The sequence below is a fragment of the Pinus tabuliformis genome, chromosome 9 (genome assembly GCF_031772625.1).
Source record: "Pinus tabuliformis cultivar Carrire ecotype Pingquan chromosome 9, CPIR1, whole genome shotgun sequence".
NCBI lineage: Eukaryota > Viridiplantae > Streptophyta > Pinopsida > Pinales > Pinaceae > Pinus > Pinus tabuliformis.
In genome coordinates, this window is record NC_142307.1 from 1,332,803,187 (window position 1) to 1,332,818,270 (window position 15,084).

Below are 15,084 nucleotides of genomic sequence, written 5' to 3' on the forward strand. Positions count from 1 at the left end.
TCATCCTCATCTTGTTGTCCTCCTCCTATGGTTGCTTCCAAAACATAAAGTTGGGTAGAATAAACCTCATCTTCTTCCTCCTCCTCCAACCATAAAGGTAAATCATGCTCTAGGGAAGGTTGAGCAGGAGGGTATAGGATTAACTGTTTGGACATATGCCCATTCTTGATGGTCATATTCCCATCTCTGCAGCTAATGTAAGCATCAGTTATGGCCAACCATGGCCTCCCAAGGATGAGAGGGTAACTAGTAAGCTTAGCCTTAGGCTGGAGAACTAGGAAATCTGCAGGGTACTCCCAGGAGTCAATGGAGACCATCACATCCTCCACAATTCCCTCAGGGGTGACTGTGGAATGGTCTACAAGTTGCAGAACTGTTGTGGTCTTCCTCAATGACCCTTGGAGGTTGAGCTTGAGCATGGTGTCCTTGGTCATCACATTAATGGCAGCCCCAAGGTCAATCAGAGTGTGTGGAACAATGGTTCCATTGATGTGCACATCTACTACATGGCTTCCAGGTTCCAAATATTTTGGACATATTACCGCCCCAGTATTAAGTGAGGCAACTACCCAATGACATTAATGGTAGGGGCATCCCTTTTTCTTCTTCCTGGATGCTTGAAGAACTTCTCCTTAATCAGCTTATTGTAAATGGGAACATCTTTGATTGCCTGGAGAAGGGGGATCTTTACACATAGTTTTTTCAATTCTCCCAGAAGTTCAGTTTCTTCTGGGGTAGGATGGAATGGTGGTTGGGATAATCTCTCAAGAAAGGGTGGATATAATTTGGGTAGGTGGTGGAGCAGAGTGTAGGAGTTGTGGTTGGGTAGGTGGTGGAGGCAATAGGGCTGGAACATTGTTGAATTGGGGCCTCCACCCCTGGAGTGGTGTATTCCACTAATGTTGTGGTTGAACATAAGGTTGAAATGATTGGCTGGCTAGCTGGGAATGATACTGAGATGCATAAGACCAAGGAGAGGGTGTAGACCAGGAAGGATGAATAGGGGGTACCCAAGAAGGTATAGTTGTGGTTTGGTTGGGGTTGTAATATGCATGGGATGACTATTAACGGGAAAAGTGTCTACTCAGAATGCCCCTATCCCACTAAGGTGTGACAGTACCTTAGAAACAAACAGAGAAAACTACTTTCGTATTCTTCTTTATGAACTATAAACGAAGAGGAATAGGATGAACCAACCTGTGTCTTGCGCTAGTCCTTTGATCCAATCTCTCTCCTCTTTGACAGCTTCCAGCTACCTGCTCCCTTACTTGCCCAGCTTCACCAAGTTCCTGCAAGATCACAGAAGGAGAAAACTACACAAAGACATGGATTTACATTCATAAATAGCTTAGGATCAGATTTAAGCTAAACATGCAAATATAACAAAACATCATTGATACACAAGCATGTAGGAGAAACTCAAATAGTTTTATTGATATAACAAGAAGGTCCAGGAGGAGTTACAACCGATGATTCCTGATCCAGCATCAACCCCCCAGCAAAGGAATCCCCTCTTCACCTCCAACAAAGCATAAATCACCCAATACTCTGATCTTTATCTCAAAACCAACAGCAATTCTCTGCAATGTACAAAATTCCAGCCTCTGGATCTCTAGGATGAGGGATCCATATCTAGATGTATGCAAAGAGGATGAGTCAACTTATGATTTGACTTGTGGCTTCTCTCTGTCAGTTCTTGCTTCCACTTGGAGACTGAGAGCCTCTTATTCATCCTTGGTCGAACTCAGTGAGGCAAGTGTCATTGGGGAAGATTCTGGAAGCTTCCATTGTCTGTCCACCTCGCGGAATGACACTGCCATTTGTCATTTCCCGCTCAGCGCACCATGGTAGTGCATTTAGGTGCGTTGCAACGCACCTAGCTAGTGTACTTGGGTGTTATGCAATGCAGCTAGCTAGTGGAGCAGCTGAAATGATCCTGATTTGACTGATTCTGAGCAGTTTCTGGTGGAGAACTTCTGGGAGAAGCTGTAATTTGTTGACCTTGTTCCTTTAGGGGCCGGAACAACACTTTTAGGGACTTAGGATCCCTTGGTTTATGGACATTTCATGCTTAGAGCTGTAAGGCACAAAAATGTCTATAACAGTTGCCCCCTAAAGTATGAGGTCGTTTATCGGGTGAAATGCTTTATTAGGAGGATCCGAAGTTCTTTCAATGTTGGGAGGAGACCTGTAATAATATACAATACAATACATTATCTTCATACTGTTTTCATGATTTAGCTGAGGCGGGCATTCCCATGCTCAGCTTTATAAATTCATTTTCATGTACATAGGACAGACAATCGTCTGATGGTAGACTGATGATTCTGATAGAACCATCATCCTTTTTGGTAGGATGATTATCTATGCTGCAATGCTGTACATTTCAATGTCTTTATTTCCTTAATATATATCGCAGCCCGGATGGATGAAACTAGATCCGGGGTCTTCAATCTCGTCCGATCTTCACTCGAAGTACAAGTCGATCCATGTGAGAAATGATTTGAAGTCGAACATGGAAAGACATTGCTTGATTACTAGTTAATGATGTAAACTGTTAACAAGTGCAAGAGGAATCACCGATAATGATGATGACCCTCAAGGTACTGCAGTACAATTCACGTGGTGTGAATAAAGGACTTGGCGTCGAACACCACGCAAAATCTTTCGGTCGAAGGTCATTGATGTATACCTGTCGCCGGAAGTGAGAAACTTGCCATTGAGGCATGCAAGATTCAAAGTACTGAATGGGGTGTTCCTAGATCAACTTCTTGGATAATGAGCTGGAGTCGACAAGAAGCGATCCGTCAAAGGAGGGCCTTAATGAATCCCACATCAATGACATGGAACGGAGCAAATGATTTTGATGGAGGTGAAAACGATATGATGATATATGGTTCAGGATGGCGGTCATGAAAGAATGAAGTGTAATGTATGGTAGTGGATGGGACACAGATGACTTCTCTGGATGACTTCTCTTGAACATGTCGGCGACACTTATGTGATGGATTGGTAGCATTTACCCCAAATGTGGATGGTATGGCGTGACCATGGTGATGTGACCGGTGAATGAAACAACCCAACCTGACTTAGGCACGGAATGGAAGTGTCATGTTCAAGAGCAACTTGCTACCAATAAAGATTCTTTGAGTTTCTTCCCAATTTTTCCCCAGTCATTGCTGACCAGTACCTCTTTATTTTTGTCAAGCTTGAGGAGGATAACATATGCTTGTTCTATAATTTTCCCTTCGGGCAAACCCATCGCTATGTTTTAACGAGCCTAGCGATAGTGAAACTCGTTCTCGTCTAAAGACAAGTTTGTCGCTATTAATCTTTTTAACGAGTTTAACGACAAAGATAACTCAATCCTTTTCATTTTTAGAGAGTCTGAAAAGGTACGTAAAGGTAACTCCGAAATTCCTTTTCGTCATCTAATCCCTTAAGTCCGAAAAAGTATAAAACAATACAGAAGGGATGAATTTTCGATAGTTTTAACGAGCCGAACAAAACAAGCGCTCGATCTTTTTGTGCAATAATCCCTCAGGTCCAAAAAGATTAAAATCTAGAGGAGGGATAGCACTTCCGGTCGCTTTAACGAGCTGGAAGGCCAAAACTCGACAATCTTTTCATATTTTACGAGTCAGTTGAAAAGAGCTTAAAGAAGACTCGTCTTTTGAGGAACGAGTGATAAAATGGGTAGCAGCTGATTCCAGGTAAGGGTTGGAATTTTCCAATCACGGCAGTGTCACAAGGATGGCTAGTGAAATCACTCTTCGCAGTTGTTCCTCAAAATGGGTAAACAATCAAATGGAGGTGAATGATCGGCTAATGGAAAAGTGGAGGTGACGGTGCAAACACGACCAAGGCTTTAATGGCTGAAATGCTTCATTCACGGTGGTTATTTACCGGGGAATAGTTCATTTTTTAACGAGCTTAAACGCGGGTGGAAACATTTGCTCATGTCTTATGTTTATTTTTTAACGAGCTTGAACTATGTGCTAAAACTGCTCGATTAATCCAGTCATATGATAAGAAAGTCTCATATAAAAATGGCACTTTTTATATTTTCGCCCCACATCCTTTCTTTATGCAAGTTAGGTGACGACTAATCCTACGAGTTTAAATGGTTAGAGGTCCTAAAAATTTAAAAAATAAATAGCCGCCCCTCGCTTGCACTCCAAAAGTTTTGCATGCCCCCAGGTATAAAATATGGTTTCAAGGTTACCCCTCAATTTGCAGACAAAACATTTGTTCTATCAGGAAAGGCCTACCTCTTACAGGTTACCCAAAGATTGTTCTATTCGCAGTGCAAACAAAACACTTCTTCGGCGATGTCTACCAAGATAAACAAGGGTGAGTGACTCAGTTCTGCCAACTCACATAACTTTGACAAGAGAATCTTATTCTAGAATAACCCCTCTTCCACCGACGGATGGGGTACAGACTAGTCATATTCTCCCGCGGAAACCTACCCTATACCCGAAGTTTTCCTGCCGAAGCAGACCAGGATGCATGCCCCCTGGGTTTCAGTCATATCCCTCCGAATTACTCGCGCTCATCGGGAGGACGGACTGGGGATTGAGACATTTCTTGCGTGAAGAGACCATTTAGGGATGGTATATGACTATTTGCTATGTGTGATCCGGGAAATGAAAGCTGGTCCACGAGCTTGACCACTCTTCCTTCGTGCGGAAAACACATTACTCTAAAGAGTGAAGAGACAATGGCTCCCATGCAATAAATATAGTCTCGTCCAAGGAGTAGATTGTAATCTAAGGGTCCTTGGACTACCATTACGTTCATTTGAACTGTCTTCCTTCTCAATGTTATGGGCACATCGGGAAGGATCCCTAAAGGTCGACTGGTTCCTTTATCAAAACCTGTCAGATTTCTCATCTCAGGCAACTGCGACGGCGAACCAAGCGCTTTCCAAGCAATAGAGGAAAGGATACTCACAGAAGCCCCCTCATCTATGATGGTACCAGCCATGACCATTCTATATATTTGAACGATAATTCGGAATGGTATGCTTGCTGGTAAACGGGGTCTGCCTAGTTGATTCCAATCGAAGGAGACAACTAGGTTGCTTGGAGGTGGGACCGAGTAGACGGTCGGGTATGGCTCTGATGAACTTCCTTCCTGCGGTAAAGGAATGGGTAGATTGCCCCCATGTTCGTCGGAGTCTGTGTTGATGAAGAGAATTTGGACGGTGTCATCCTTGTTCTCTTCAGTGACTATATCATCCGAAGATAAAACCTCTGAAGGCAAGACCGGGTCAACTACCGCCTCGACCCTTTGACTTTCATCTGGTATGGATTCAGATGGTTTATCTTTGATGATAGACGCTTCAGCCGACCACTTGAGCGGGCTAGCTGGATTCTCAACTAGCGACGGACTCGGCAAGAGTTTTTTATATCCAGGAGGAAGTCGTAACGGTGAAACCGGACGATCATCCAAAAATCTTTTCGCTTCGTCTAAGAAGGGACAACGGTGGACGGCATGATTGCCTTCGCACAGTTTACAGGGAAATCTAGCTTTCCCTTTTTGTCCTGGGGCTTCACTTTCGCTAGTTGACGGTGTGCTTTCAACATGATCATCAGAGGTTGATGACACCGGATTGTGCAAACGAGGAGACTAGTTCCTTAGTATCTGAGGGATGCAAGGACAATCTCTGTGAAAGTGGTCTCCTTTGCAAATGACACATGGCGATTTAGGCCTGGTCGGTGCAATGTGTGGATTTTCGTTAGACGACACTCGTTTTCCCCCATTCGCCTTTGGCTCCTTCTTCTTCTTCTCTTTCTTCTTCTTCTCCTTCTTCTCCTTAGGAACTTGACTTTTGGCTTTGCCAGCCCCATCAAGCGAAGAGGAAGGAGGAGAGGAAGAATTAGAGGAAGTAGAAGGTTGGTGGGCAACTCTGGACTCGTCTAATTGTTGATTCGATTGTTCAGGAATAGTGGTGTTCTGAACGACATTGGTTGAGAAGAGCCATACTGGCAAGCCAATTGTCAGTCCTGGAAGCGACAATGTGGCCATATGGGGTACACCAACATCTCCCCAAGAGGAGAAGGGACTAGGATTTCCACCAAGGGGAATCCCTTGGTTGGTAGATTCCATTTTCTCAACCTAAGATCAACGTAGGAAAAGGGTATGAATATTCCGTTTAAAATAAATTTTTAGACGCTTTGACACAACTTGTTTTTTTAGTTTTAAAGAGTCGAGAAGAAACAAAAGATGACTCTAGTCTCCTTCGATTTTTAATAAGCCTGAAGTGACAAGTGCTCAGATGGACCTTTTCCGTTAAGGAGTCTGAAAAGGAACGAAAGGGACTGCTCTGGAGATCTAGGTAGAGGGAGTACCAAACCAATCGCAAAACTGCAGAATACTTTTTACGGTACGGCAGTCAATCTTCCCGAATGTTGTGTTCGGTGCATTGCGATCAGTAGGGCGGCCGACACGGCTTCCTATGGATAAAAGGTTTTAAGCCTATAGGGGTCTCCCAATATATACTCGACGGTACGTGGGAGCACAAGTCCGTACTGGCACTTATCGTCTCAAAGTGGAGGAATCACCCAACCATCAGTGAGGACAACAGTTACCAGGCTTTACGACGCCGGAATACGTCTCTAGCCTAGACCTCTAAATGTTGTGCGTTAAGTTCCAAAGCGTTGTTAGATTCATTCAATTTATTTTAAGTTGATCTTTCTTAGAAGTTTTCCTTTTGGGATCACCACGAGATGTAGATGTAATTCCTAAAATGCAATCTAAAGATGATAAGCAAACTTTTATCTCTTTTCAGCAATGAAAATCCTAGCTACAAGGGGAAAAGAAAGACACAATCTTTTCTCAAAGAGCAAAGAGCACACTGTAAATGCACTTTTCCCAAATCAAGCCAAACAGACTATCAATATGCAAATGCACATATGCATGTATTTGTTTTCATTTTCTTAATATTGATGCCTAAAAAGAAAGTTGATGTACAAATCTGAATTTGCTTTCAAGTGACAAACATAAACAAGCTTCTTTTCGAAATCAAAAGGTAGAGAAGATTACGACACTTTATGATTTTGAAATAAACACTCGTTTCGACACTAGAAAGTCACAAATTCAAACCAAAGGCAAAAGTAAAAGCATAATCGACTGTCAACAGCAAATAAAATTTCTCCTAAGATCAAAATCGACACTTACGACAGATCTAAATCAAAGGACGACAGTATGACTATTCTACTTTTTCAATGGAAAACTGTAAATGATGTAACAAACACACAAAGAACATCTACAGTATTTTTGTACAAAGGAGGCGGAATTAAGGCAAAGAAAAGGGGTTTTTAAACAGACACACATTGATCACAGGCTGCAAAATCAGAGACAAAACTGAAAAAATGAAGCAAAGAACCTCAGCTGCACAGGGCTAGGCTGATCATCGCACCTGTTACACAGAGAAACTGAATTGCAGCGCAGGTAGCCCTCTTGGGAACTGCGTTGAAATGCAGAATCTCTTCACAGAGCCTGCGCTGGGGCAGAAACGAGAATTCTATCCGGGTTCTGGGTCACGGTTTGCAGTTTAATCTATGGTTTTTGGCCGAGTGAAAGCAATCAGTAATGCACAATCAGAGGGTGGATTTAAAGGAGGTCTAAGAGCTATCACAAAGGGTAATCAGATCATTTGTGAATCAGTTGTTCAAATCATAAACAAATCCAGTGAATGGATTGAAGTAGCAGGTGTCTACTTTGCATTTGATAATGGCAAATGCAGTTCGATTGCTACTTCTGTGTTTATGAAACAAACAACAAGAGAAACACAAACAAACTAACTAGACACGTTCCCCAGTGGAGTCGCCATTTTGTTAACGGGAAAAGTGTCTACTCAAAACGCCCCTATCCCACTAAGGTGTGACAGTACCTTAGAAACAAACAGAGAAAACTACTTTCGTATTCTTCTTTATGAACTATAAACGAAGAGGAATAGGATGAACCAACCTGTGTCTTGCGCTAGTCCTTTGATCCAATCTCTCTCCTCTTTGACAGCTTCCAGCTACCTGCTCCCTTACTTGCCCAGCTTCACCAAGTTCCTGCAAGATCACAGAAGGAGAAAACTACACAAAGACATGGATTTACATTCATAAATAGCTTAGGATCAGATTTAAGCTAAACATGCAAATATAACAAAACATCATTGATACACAAGCATGTAGGAGAAAATTAAATAGTTTTATTGATATAACAAGAAGGTCCAGGAGGAGTTACAACCGATGATTCCTGATCCAGCATCAACCCCCCAACAAAGGAATCCCCTCTTCACCTCCAACAAAGCATAAATCACCCAATACTCTGATCTCTATCTCAAAACCAACAACAATTCTCTGCAATGTACAAAATTCCAGCCTCTGGATCTCTAGGATGAGGGATCCATATCTAGATGTATGCAAAGAGGATGAGTCAGCTTATGATTTGACTTGTGGCTTCTCTCTGTCAGTTCTTGCTTCCACTTGAAGACTGAGAGCCTCTTATTCATCCTTGGTCGAACTCAGTGAGGCAAGTGTCATTGGGGAAGATTCTGGAAGCTTCCATTGTCTGTCCACCTCGCGGAATGACACTGCCATTTGTCATTTCCCGCTCAGCTCACCCTGGTAGTGCATTTAGGTGCATTGCAACGCACCTAGCTAGTGTACTTGGGTGCTATGCAACACATCTAGCTAGTGGAGCAGCTGAAATGATCCTGATTTGACTGATTCTGAGCAGTTTTTGGTGGAGAACTTCTGGGAGAAGCTGTAATTTGTTGACCTTGTTCCTTTAGGGGCCGGAACAACACTTTTAGGGACTTAGGATCCCTTGGTTTATGGAAATTTCATGCTTAGAGCTGTAAGGCACAAAAATGTCTATAACAATGACCCTTGCATACCCTGCTGGTATGGTCTAGGCCCAGGAAGTCTCCTTTGGTTGATATAGCAAAGCTGCTCAGTGACACCTTCAACTCCTTGATATATAACTTTGAGTCCAAGTAGAGAAGGGCACTTGTCTGTGGAGTAGTTTTTTTCACAGACTGAGCAAATCTTAATACATTTCAATGGACATCCATTCCTAGGATGTCTCCTGGTGCATCTAGGACAAAATATGGCCAAGGCTCTCTCTGCTTCCTTTTGATGTTCATGGTGTCTAATTGCAAGGCAAGGGTTTACAACATATCACTTTTGAAATCTTCCAGCATATTTCCAATTTCACCCTTGATGGATAAGTTGGAGGATGATGTATTGGCCATAGTTTGACTACCCCTACCCTTTTTCCTCGCTGACCTAGAATGGTTTCTAAAGGGAGTCTTGATATCCTCATAGGGTAATTGGTAGACATCTCCTCCTGCTATCATATGTAAGGTATCTAGAAGATCCTCCCTTACTCCTCTAAGTAAGACCAACTTTAGTGACTCAGGGTCAAGTGTGAACCTAGCCTTTTTGTAACTGAGCTGGAATCTTTCTTCATAGTCTTCTAAGGATTCATCCTGGCCTATGGTCATCCTGAAAATCTCTTCTTTAGTATCCTTTGACCTATAATAGTCCCTATATTTTTTGTTAAAAGTTTGTTGCATCTGAGCCAAAGTTGTGATGCTATCTCCAGGTAAACCCATGAACCAGCGCAATGTTGCATCCTTGAGGGTAGATGGAAACAATTTTAATTTTTGCTCATCATCTGTATAGTCATAAATTTGGCATATAACAACAAACTCAAATAGGAAAGTGTCAGGGTCCTTTGTGGTTAGGCCATGGAAATGAGGTAGAGCAGAGGGGATTATATTCTTCATCTTAGTGTCCCCATTGGTCTCCCTGATGGGGAAGGCACCCTTAATTCTCTCTCTATTTCCTCTATCATTTCGGTTTTCAGCCATTGGTTCAGTAGGAATGGGTTCTTCCTCTTCTTCTTCCCCTGTAGTTTCCTCAAATAGGTAAGGTTGCTCGCCTAAAGGGTCTTCAAATTCATTTTCACTGAAGAAGAGAGAAGGTTGACTGTTGGCTACAGTGGGGGTATTTGACAAGAATTTCCCTGAATTGTCCCTATTCCTACGAGGCATGAAAGGAAATGGTTTTTTAAGATTTTCTTTAAAGTTAGAAAGTACTTGTAGAATGGAAAGGAAAGCAGCTAATGACAAATGAAAGAAAGGAAGCTACTCGATTACTTTTGCATAAATAAACTAATGGAAGAAAATTGAAGACTAGAAGTAGAAGACAAGAAAGTTGGAGACTAGAAAATAGAAGAAATCAATAATTACTTCTACTTAGACACCTCCCCGACAACAGTGCCAAAAGGTGATGAGCCTAGGTATTTCAACAATAATGATGCAACTCCCAGGGCTACCAACTTTACTTATCCACCCGGGGTTCGTACAAACTTGGAGGTGACAGTGCTATATGCATAAGTAGAAGTGAAGGTCTTGCCTGTTGTCACTGTTTGTCTCGCAAGAGACCCCAGGGGTTCCAAGCCAAACTTCTATAGGGTCAGAAGAAGATTAATTCTTTGATGGAAGGAGAGAAAACCTATTCTAAGAGAGAGCTACTCTACTGCAGTAATGAAGAAAACAACATGAAATGTTAAACCATACCATAACCTAACTAACCATCCAAACAATTATGCTAAGCAGAATTGCTAAATTAACACTAATCTAATGCTAATTAACTAAGTTGCAGAAGTAAAGAGCATCAAAACTAGACTAAGGTGTAAGCAAAGAACTAAACTAACTCGGCTTTCAAGCAGAATAGTAGTCAGAGGATGAAATCAGTGAAAGGAGGATGTGACGGAGCAACAGTGCACAAGAACCGTTGGATCAGTCGGGTGAAAGGCAAATGAATGGCAGAGATCGTGTTGCGAGGGATTAGGTGAGTGGATGGACAAACGAGGTTAACAGGAGATGAATGGCTGAGATCTAATCGCACGGGTGAAGTCAAGAGATGGATAGATGAGGCTAACAGGAGCACTGAACGATTGAGATCTTATCGCGCAGGTGAAGTCAAGAGATGAACGACGGAGATCATATCGCAGGGAAAAGAAACATGTGGAAATGAGGGAGCGGGTTTCTAAGGCGGTAAGTAGTTTCTTGCGCGCCCTTCAGGCTGTAAGAAGTATTTTGAAATTTCACACGATTAGCCTTACTGCGCGACACGTAGCACGAGAAAACCACTTTTCTCGCGTGCTCTCGGGTGGATAACTTTCGTGCACTAATCCACACGAGATTGCACAATGGCCGTTGGATCAAGCGGGGCTGATTAATGGTGGAGATCGACCAAGCTAGTTGGCGATCGGGTGAAGCGACAACTATTGGATCAGGAAAGGTAGATCGAAGATGGGGGTTTAAAGCGCCTAAAGGTGTGGAGGTGACACGATAGCCGTCGGATCAGGCAAGGTAGATCGACTGTGGGGACTTAAAGCTCATAAAGCAAGTGTTGGACTCCATGCGAGGCATTAGTTGGAGAAAATGGTGAATTGGACAGTGATTGTGAAGGTTTGTTGGTGATCGAACAGTGAGGAAGCGATGTAGGAGGAACGTGCTGAAGACAGTTTCAAATGAAAATGAAAGAGAAAACTAGTGAAGGTGAACAAATAACTGCATCAAACTGTGAACTCCATAGCTCATGCGAGAACCAGAAACTGTGTTTTTGGGGTTGTTGAAAGGTCTCTTCCTCAAGTCATGGTCACAAAGGGAGGAGATGAGGTCGAGACATCTACGCACAACCTGATAGTGATCTTTTTCCTCTAACTAACTTGTGAACTAAAAAACGACACAAATGGAAGTAAACTGAAGCAAATGCGGCTACTGAAGCAAATGAACAAGAAAACCATGAATAACCTATGCTATATTGCTATAATTAAAGTGCAACTAATTAAGCAAATAAACAATGAAAACCATAAGGCTACTTACGCAAATGAACAGAAAACCATGAAACTATTTAAGCAAATAATCAAAACAGAACTCTATACTAGCATACATATACAGTAAAGAGGAGTTGTGGTGGCTTGGGGCAGGCCCTAACCCAAGAGCTTCAACCCTCGGAGTTAACTCAGAGCTGGCTTAAATAGAATTCATTCTCATTATGAAAACCATGGATTACAGAAAAACTGTCACAAGTCTTTGCATCTTGGAAATAAAATAGAGTTTTTACAATAGAAGTCTAAATCCTAATGAGGTATTAAGCCTCTCTACTTATACATCTGATAAACTGGTTTCTATCCTTTTCCTTGCTTGGCTATCTTCTAGTCCTCAAAGTGATGGTTGTTTGCACTTCGAGCTGATGGAGGAATATTCGAATAGAGGGGTAGTAAATGAGGAGGATTTACCTCCTATAATTACTCTCCCTTGTCCCATTCGATTTTTTACCAAGGTCTTTGCCACAGTTCCTTGCTTTTACCCTTTATACCTGCATTTTTCCTTGCTTTTATCCTTTATTCTTGCATTACATGCACATTAGACCACAAAGCCAAATATCCAACTCTAACTCATTTCATAAACAAAATATAATCAAAAGTATGCAATAAGTTGTGAGAATAGTTGGTTTGACTAAGCTAGGAGGTGAATTAAAGACAATTAAGGCCCATATAATTACTCAATGATGAGGCTCATCACCATACCTTTTCCACCAATGATTTCCATGCTTTCCTTTGCCTTTGCTTTGCATGTGCCATCAATGAAAACATACTGCCAATGAAGTTGCCTTTGCCAATATTTTCCATTTCCTTTGCCATTAATGATAACACATTTCCAACAATAACCACAACTTCAATCAATATATGCAAAACTAATACATATCACCATTCAGCTTGAGCCTTGTGGCTCTAATAATTTGGTGAATAAATAAGGTCAATTCCCCATGGCACCAATGCATATACTTGTTTAATAAACTACCCTTTTTACCCAGTCTACCTGTATACAAATTTGACAACTTAACAGATAAGAATATTAAGTTGCATTGAATGAATTTATAATAAACTATTTACTCCACTATGTCTTCTACTCATATTTCATACATTTTTTCTATGTGCATTCTTAGAAGTTTGCTCATAACCATTAATATAAATGCTTGTCACGGTAATTCATTTTCATAATAAGCAATGTCAGGATGGCCATCAACTCAATCAAGCCAAAATAAATTCATCAACAAAATAACCTATGCAAGAAATGGTGATTTCAACCAAGGGAGATTTGATATTATTATAACCAATAAAGGACACATTAAGTCATGAGGTTGAGCTTATAAACACTACAAGGAAATAATATAAAAATAAACACCTACTAATTTGGGTCTTGGTTTCACCTAGGTTTTATGTGCATTATCATTACAATCATTAGTACAAGAAGGAAATTGGTTATAATACATTCTTAACAATTATTTTAGATAATAGACCATCATAAAAAATAAATAAGTTGGGTGCTTACTCAATGCATGGAGAAGAGAATGTCAATGAAAACATATATAAAATTAGTCCTAACAATAACTATCAATTAATATTGAAATAGAATCTCGATTGTTGCATAATTATATATATATCTATATATATATATATATATATATATATGACACTCTAATACAATCTACAAGAAAAACAAATCATATGAAAAGAACGTTTGAATGACTATAAAGCAACAAGGCAAATTCTTTCAGAATGGAATGAAAGAAAAATGTTTGAGTGACTCAAGAGCAATAAGGCAAATATTTTAGAATGGAAGCTCCATGAATAAAATTTGTTCGTATAGGAATCCAATCAATCTACGATGTCATTTAAATCTTGGTATGTTATTACAAATCGTTTGTTTTTGGAAATTAAATGCTAAATATTTATTGCACATTACTATTTAACTTTTGAGTACACATAGGGGAGGGACACCAGTTGTTGCACACACTTCCTGCCACATTCACAAAAAACCACCAAATTTCTCTGTTGCTTGTAGGAAACATGACTAACGCACTCTCTTAGCTATCGCGGTAGATGGGGAATTAACTTCCGCCTCGATTTGAGTGTTTTGGGTCTTTGATTAGGGTTTCTCCAAACGTTTGAGAGGAAGGCAGTGTTATTTTTATTGGAGCTAGTGTGTGGGCATTCTGTTGCACCAACTATTATTCGCTTGATGCCCTGATGTTGGTCACCCAATGCTTGATCATTGCGTTGCACTAGTTTCTTTTTTGTGACTCATTTCTCTATGGCCATGATGCACCAACGCTTGGTATAGTTGTCTGATTTCGAACCTCTACCAAATTTTAGTCGGTTCGACGGTGGACAAGGAGGTTTTGTGCTCCAGTGGGTTTTCATGAGGGTAAGTTCTATTGCCTGTGATTTTTCATGCATTTTCACTTGGGTTGATGGGTTTTTTTGTAGTTTTTTGACAACTTTGTGATTTGTGATGCAGATAAGCTCGGGTTGGTTTGCATGTCAGTTATGGCGAGGTGGTGGGGTCTTCAACACTAATGCAACGAGGTTTTTGCAGCTCGGTGGCTTTGTCGATGGTTGCCTAGTAGGATTTTCAATCCTACCAGTTGATAACTCTGTGTTTGTAAACACATTCAGACCGAATTATGTGCTCTTCGATGTTTTTATGTGTTTATGCTCTTTCTGTTTGTAAGATGATATACATGCCTTCTAAAGGAGATGGAACACATTGCCACACAACTTGAAGATCAAAGAATATCACTCCCCTCAACGGTTGAGAAAAGCACTCAACATGACACCTATGTATGAGCAATCAATGCAAAGGTTAAAGGTCAATTTGATAGGCCTAAAACTCAGTCCACCACTACTCCTAGGGATGCTAGAAGGGAGAAAAGAAGAAGAGGAAAAGAGGCAGTGGGAAGAAGTAGAAAGGAAAGCAGGCTTCTATAAACAAGAAGAAGAGACCACAACAGAAGCATGGGATGTCAGAGAGGCTACCAGAGCCATGAAGGACATGGAAATTAACTAAGTTGCTCAGAGGATGAGAAACACTTTTAGTAGGGGGTGATGATGAGCCTCATCATTGAATAATTATATGGGCCTTAATTGTCCTTAATTCACCTCCTAGCTTAGTCAAACCAACTATTCTCGCAACATATTGCATACTTTTGATTATGTTTT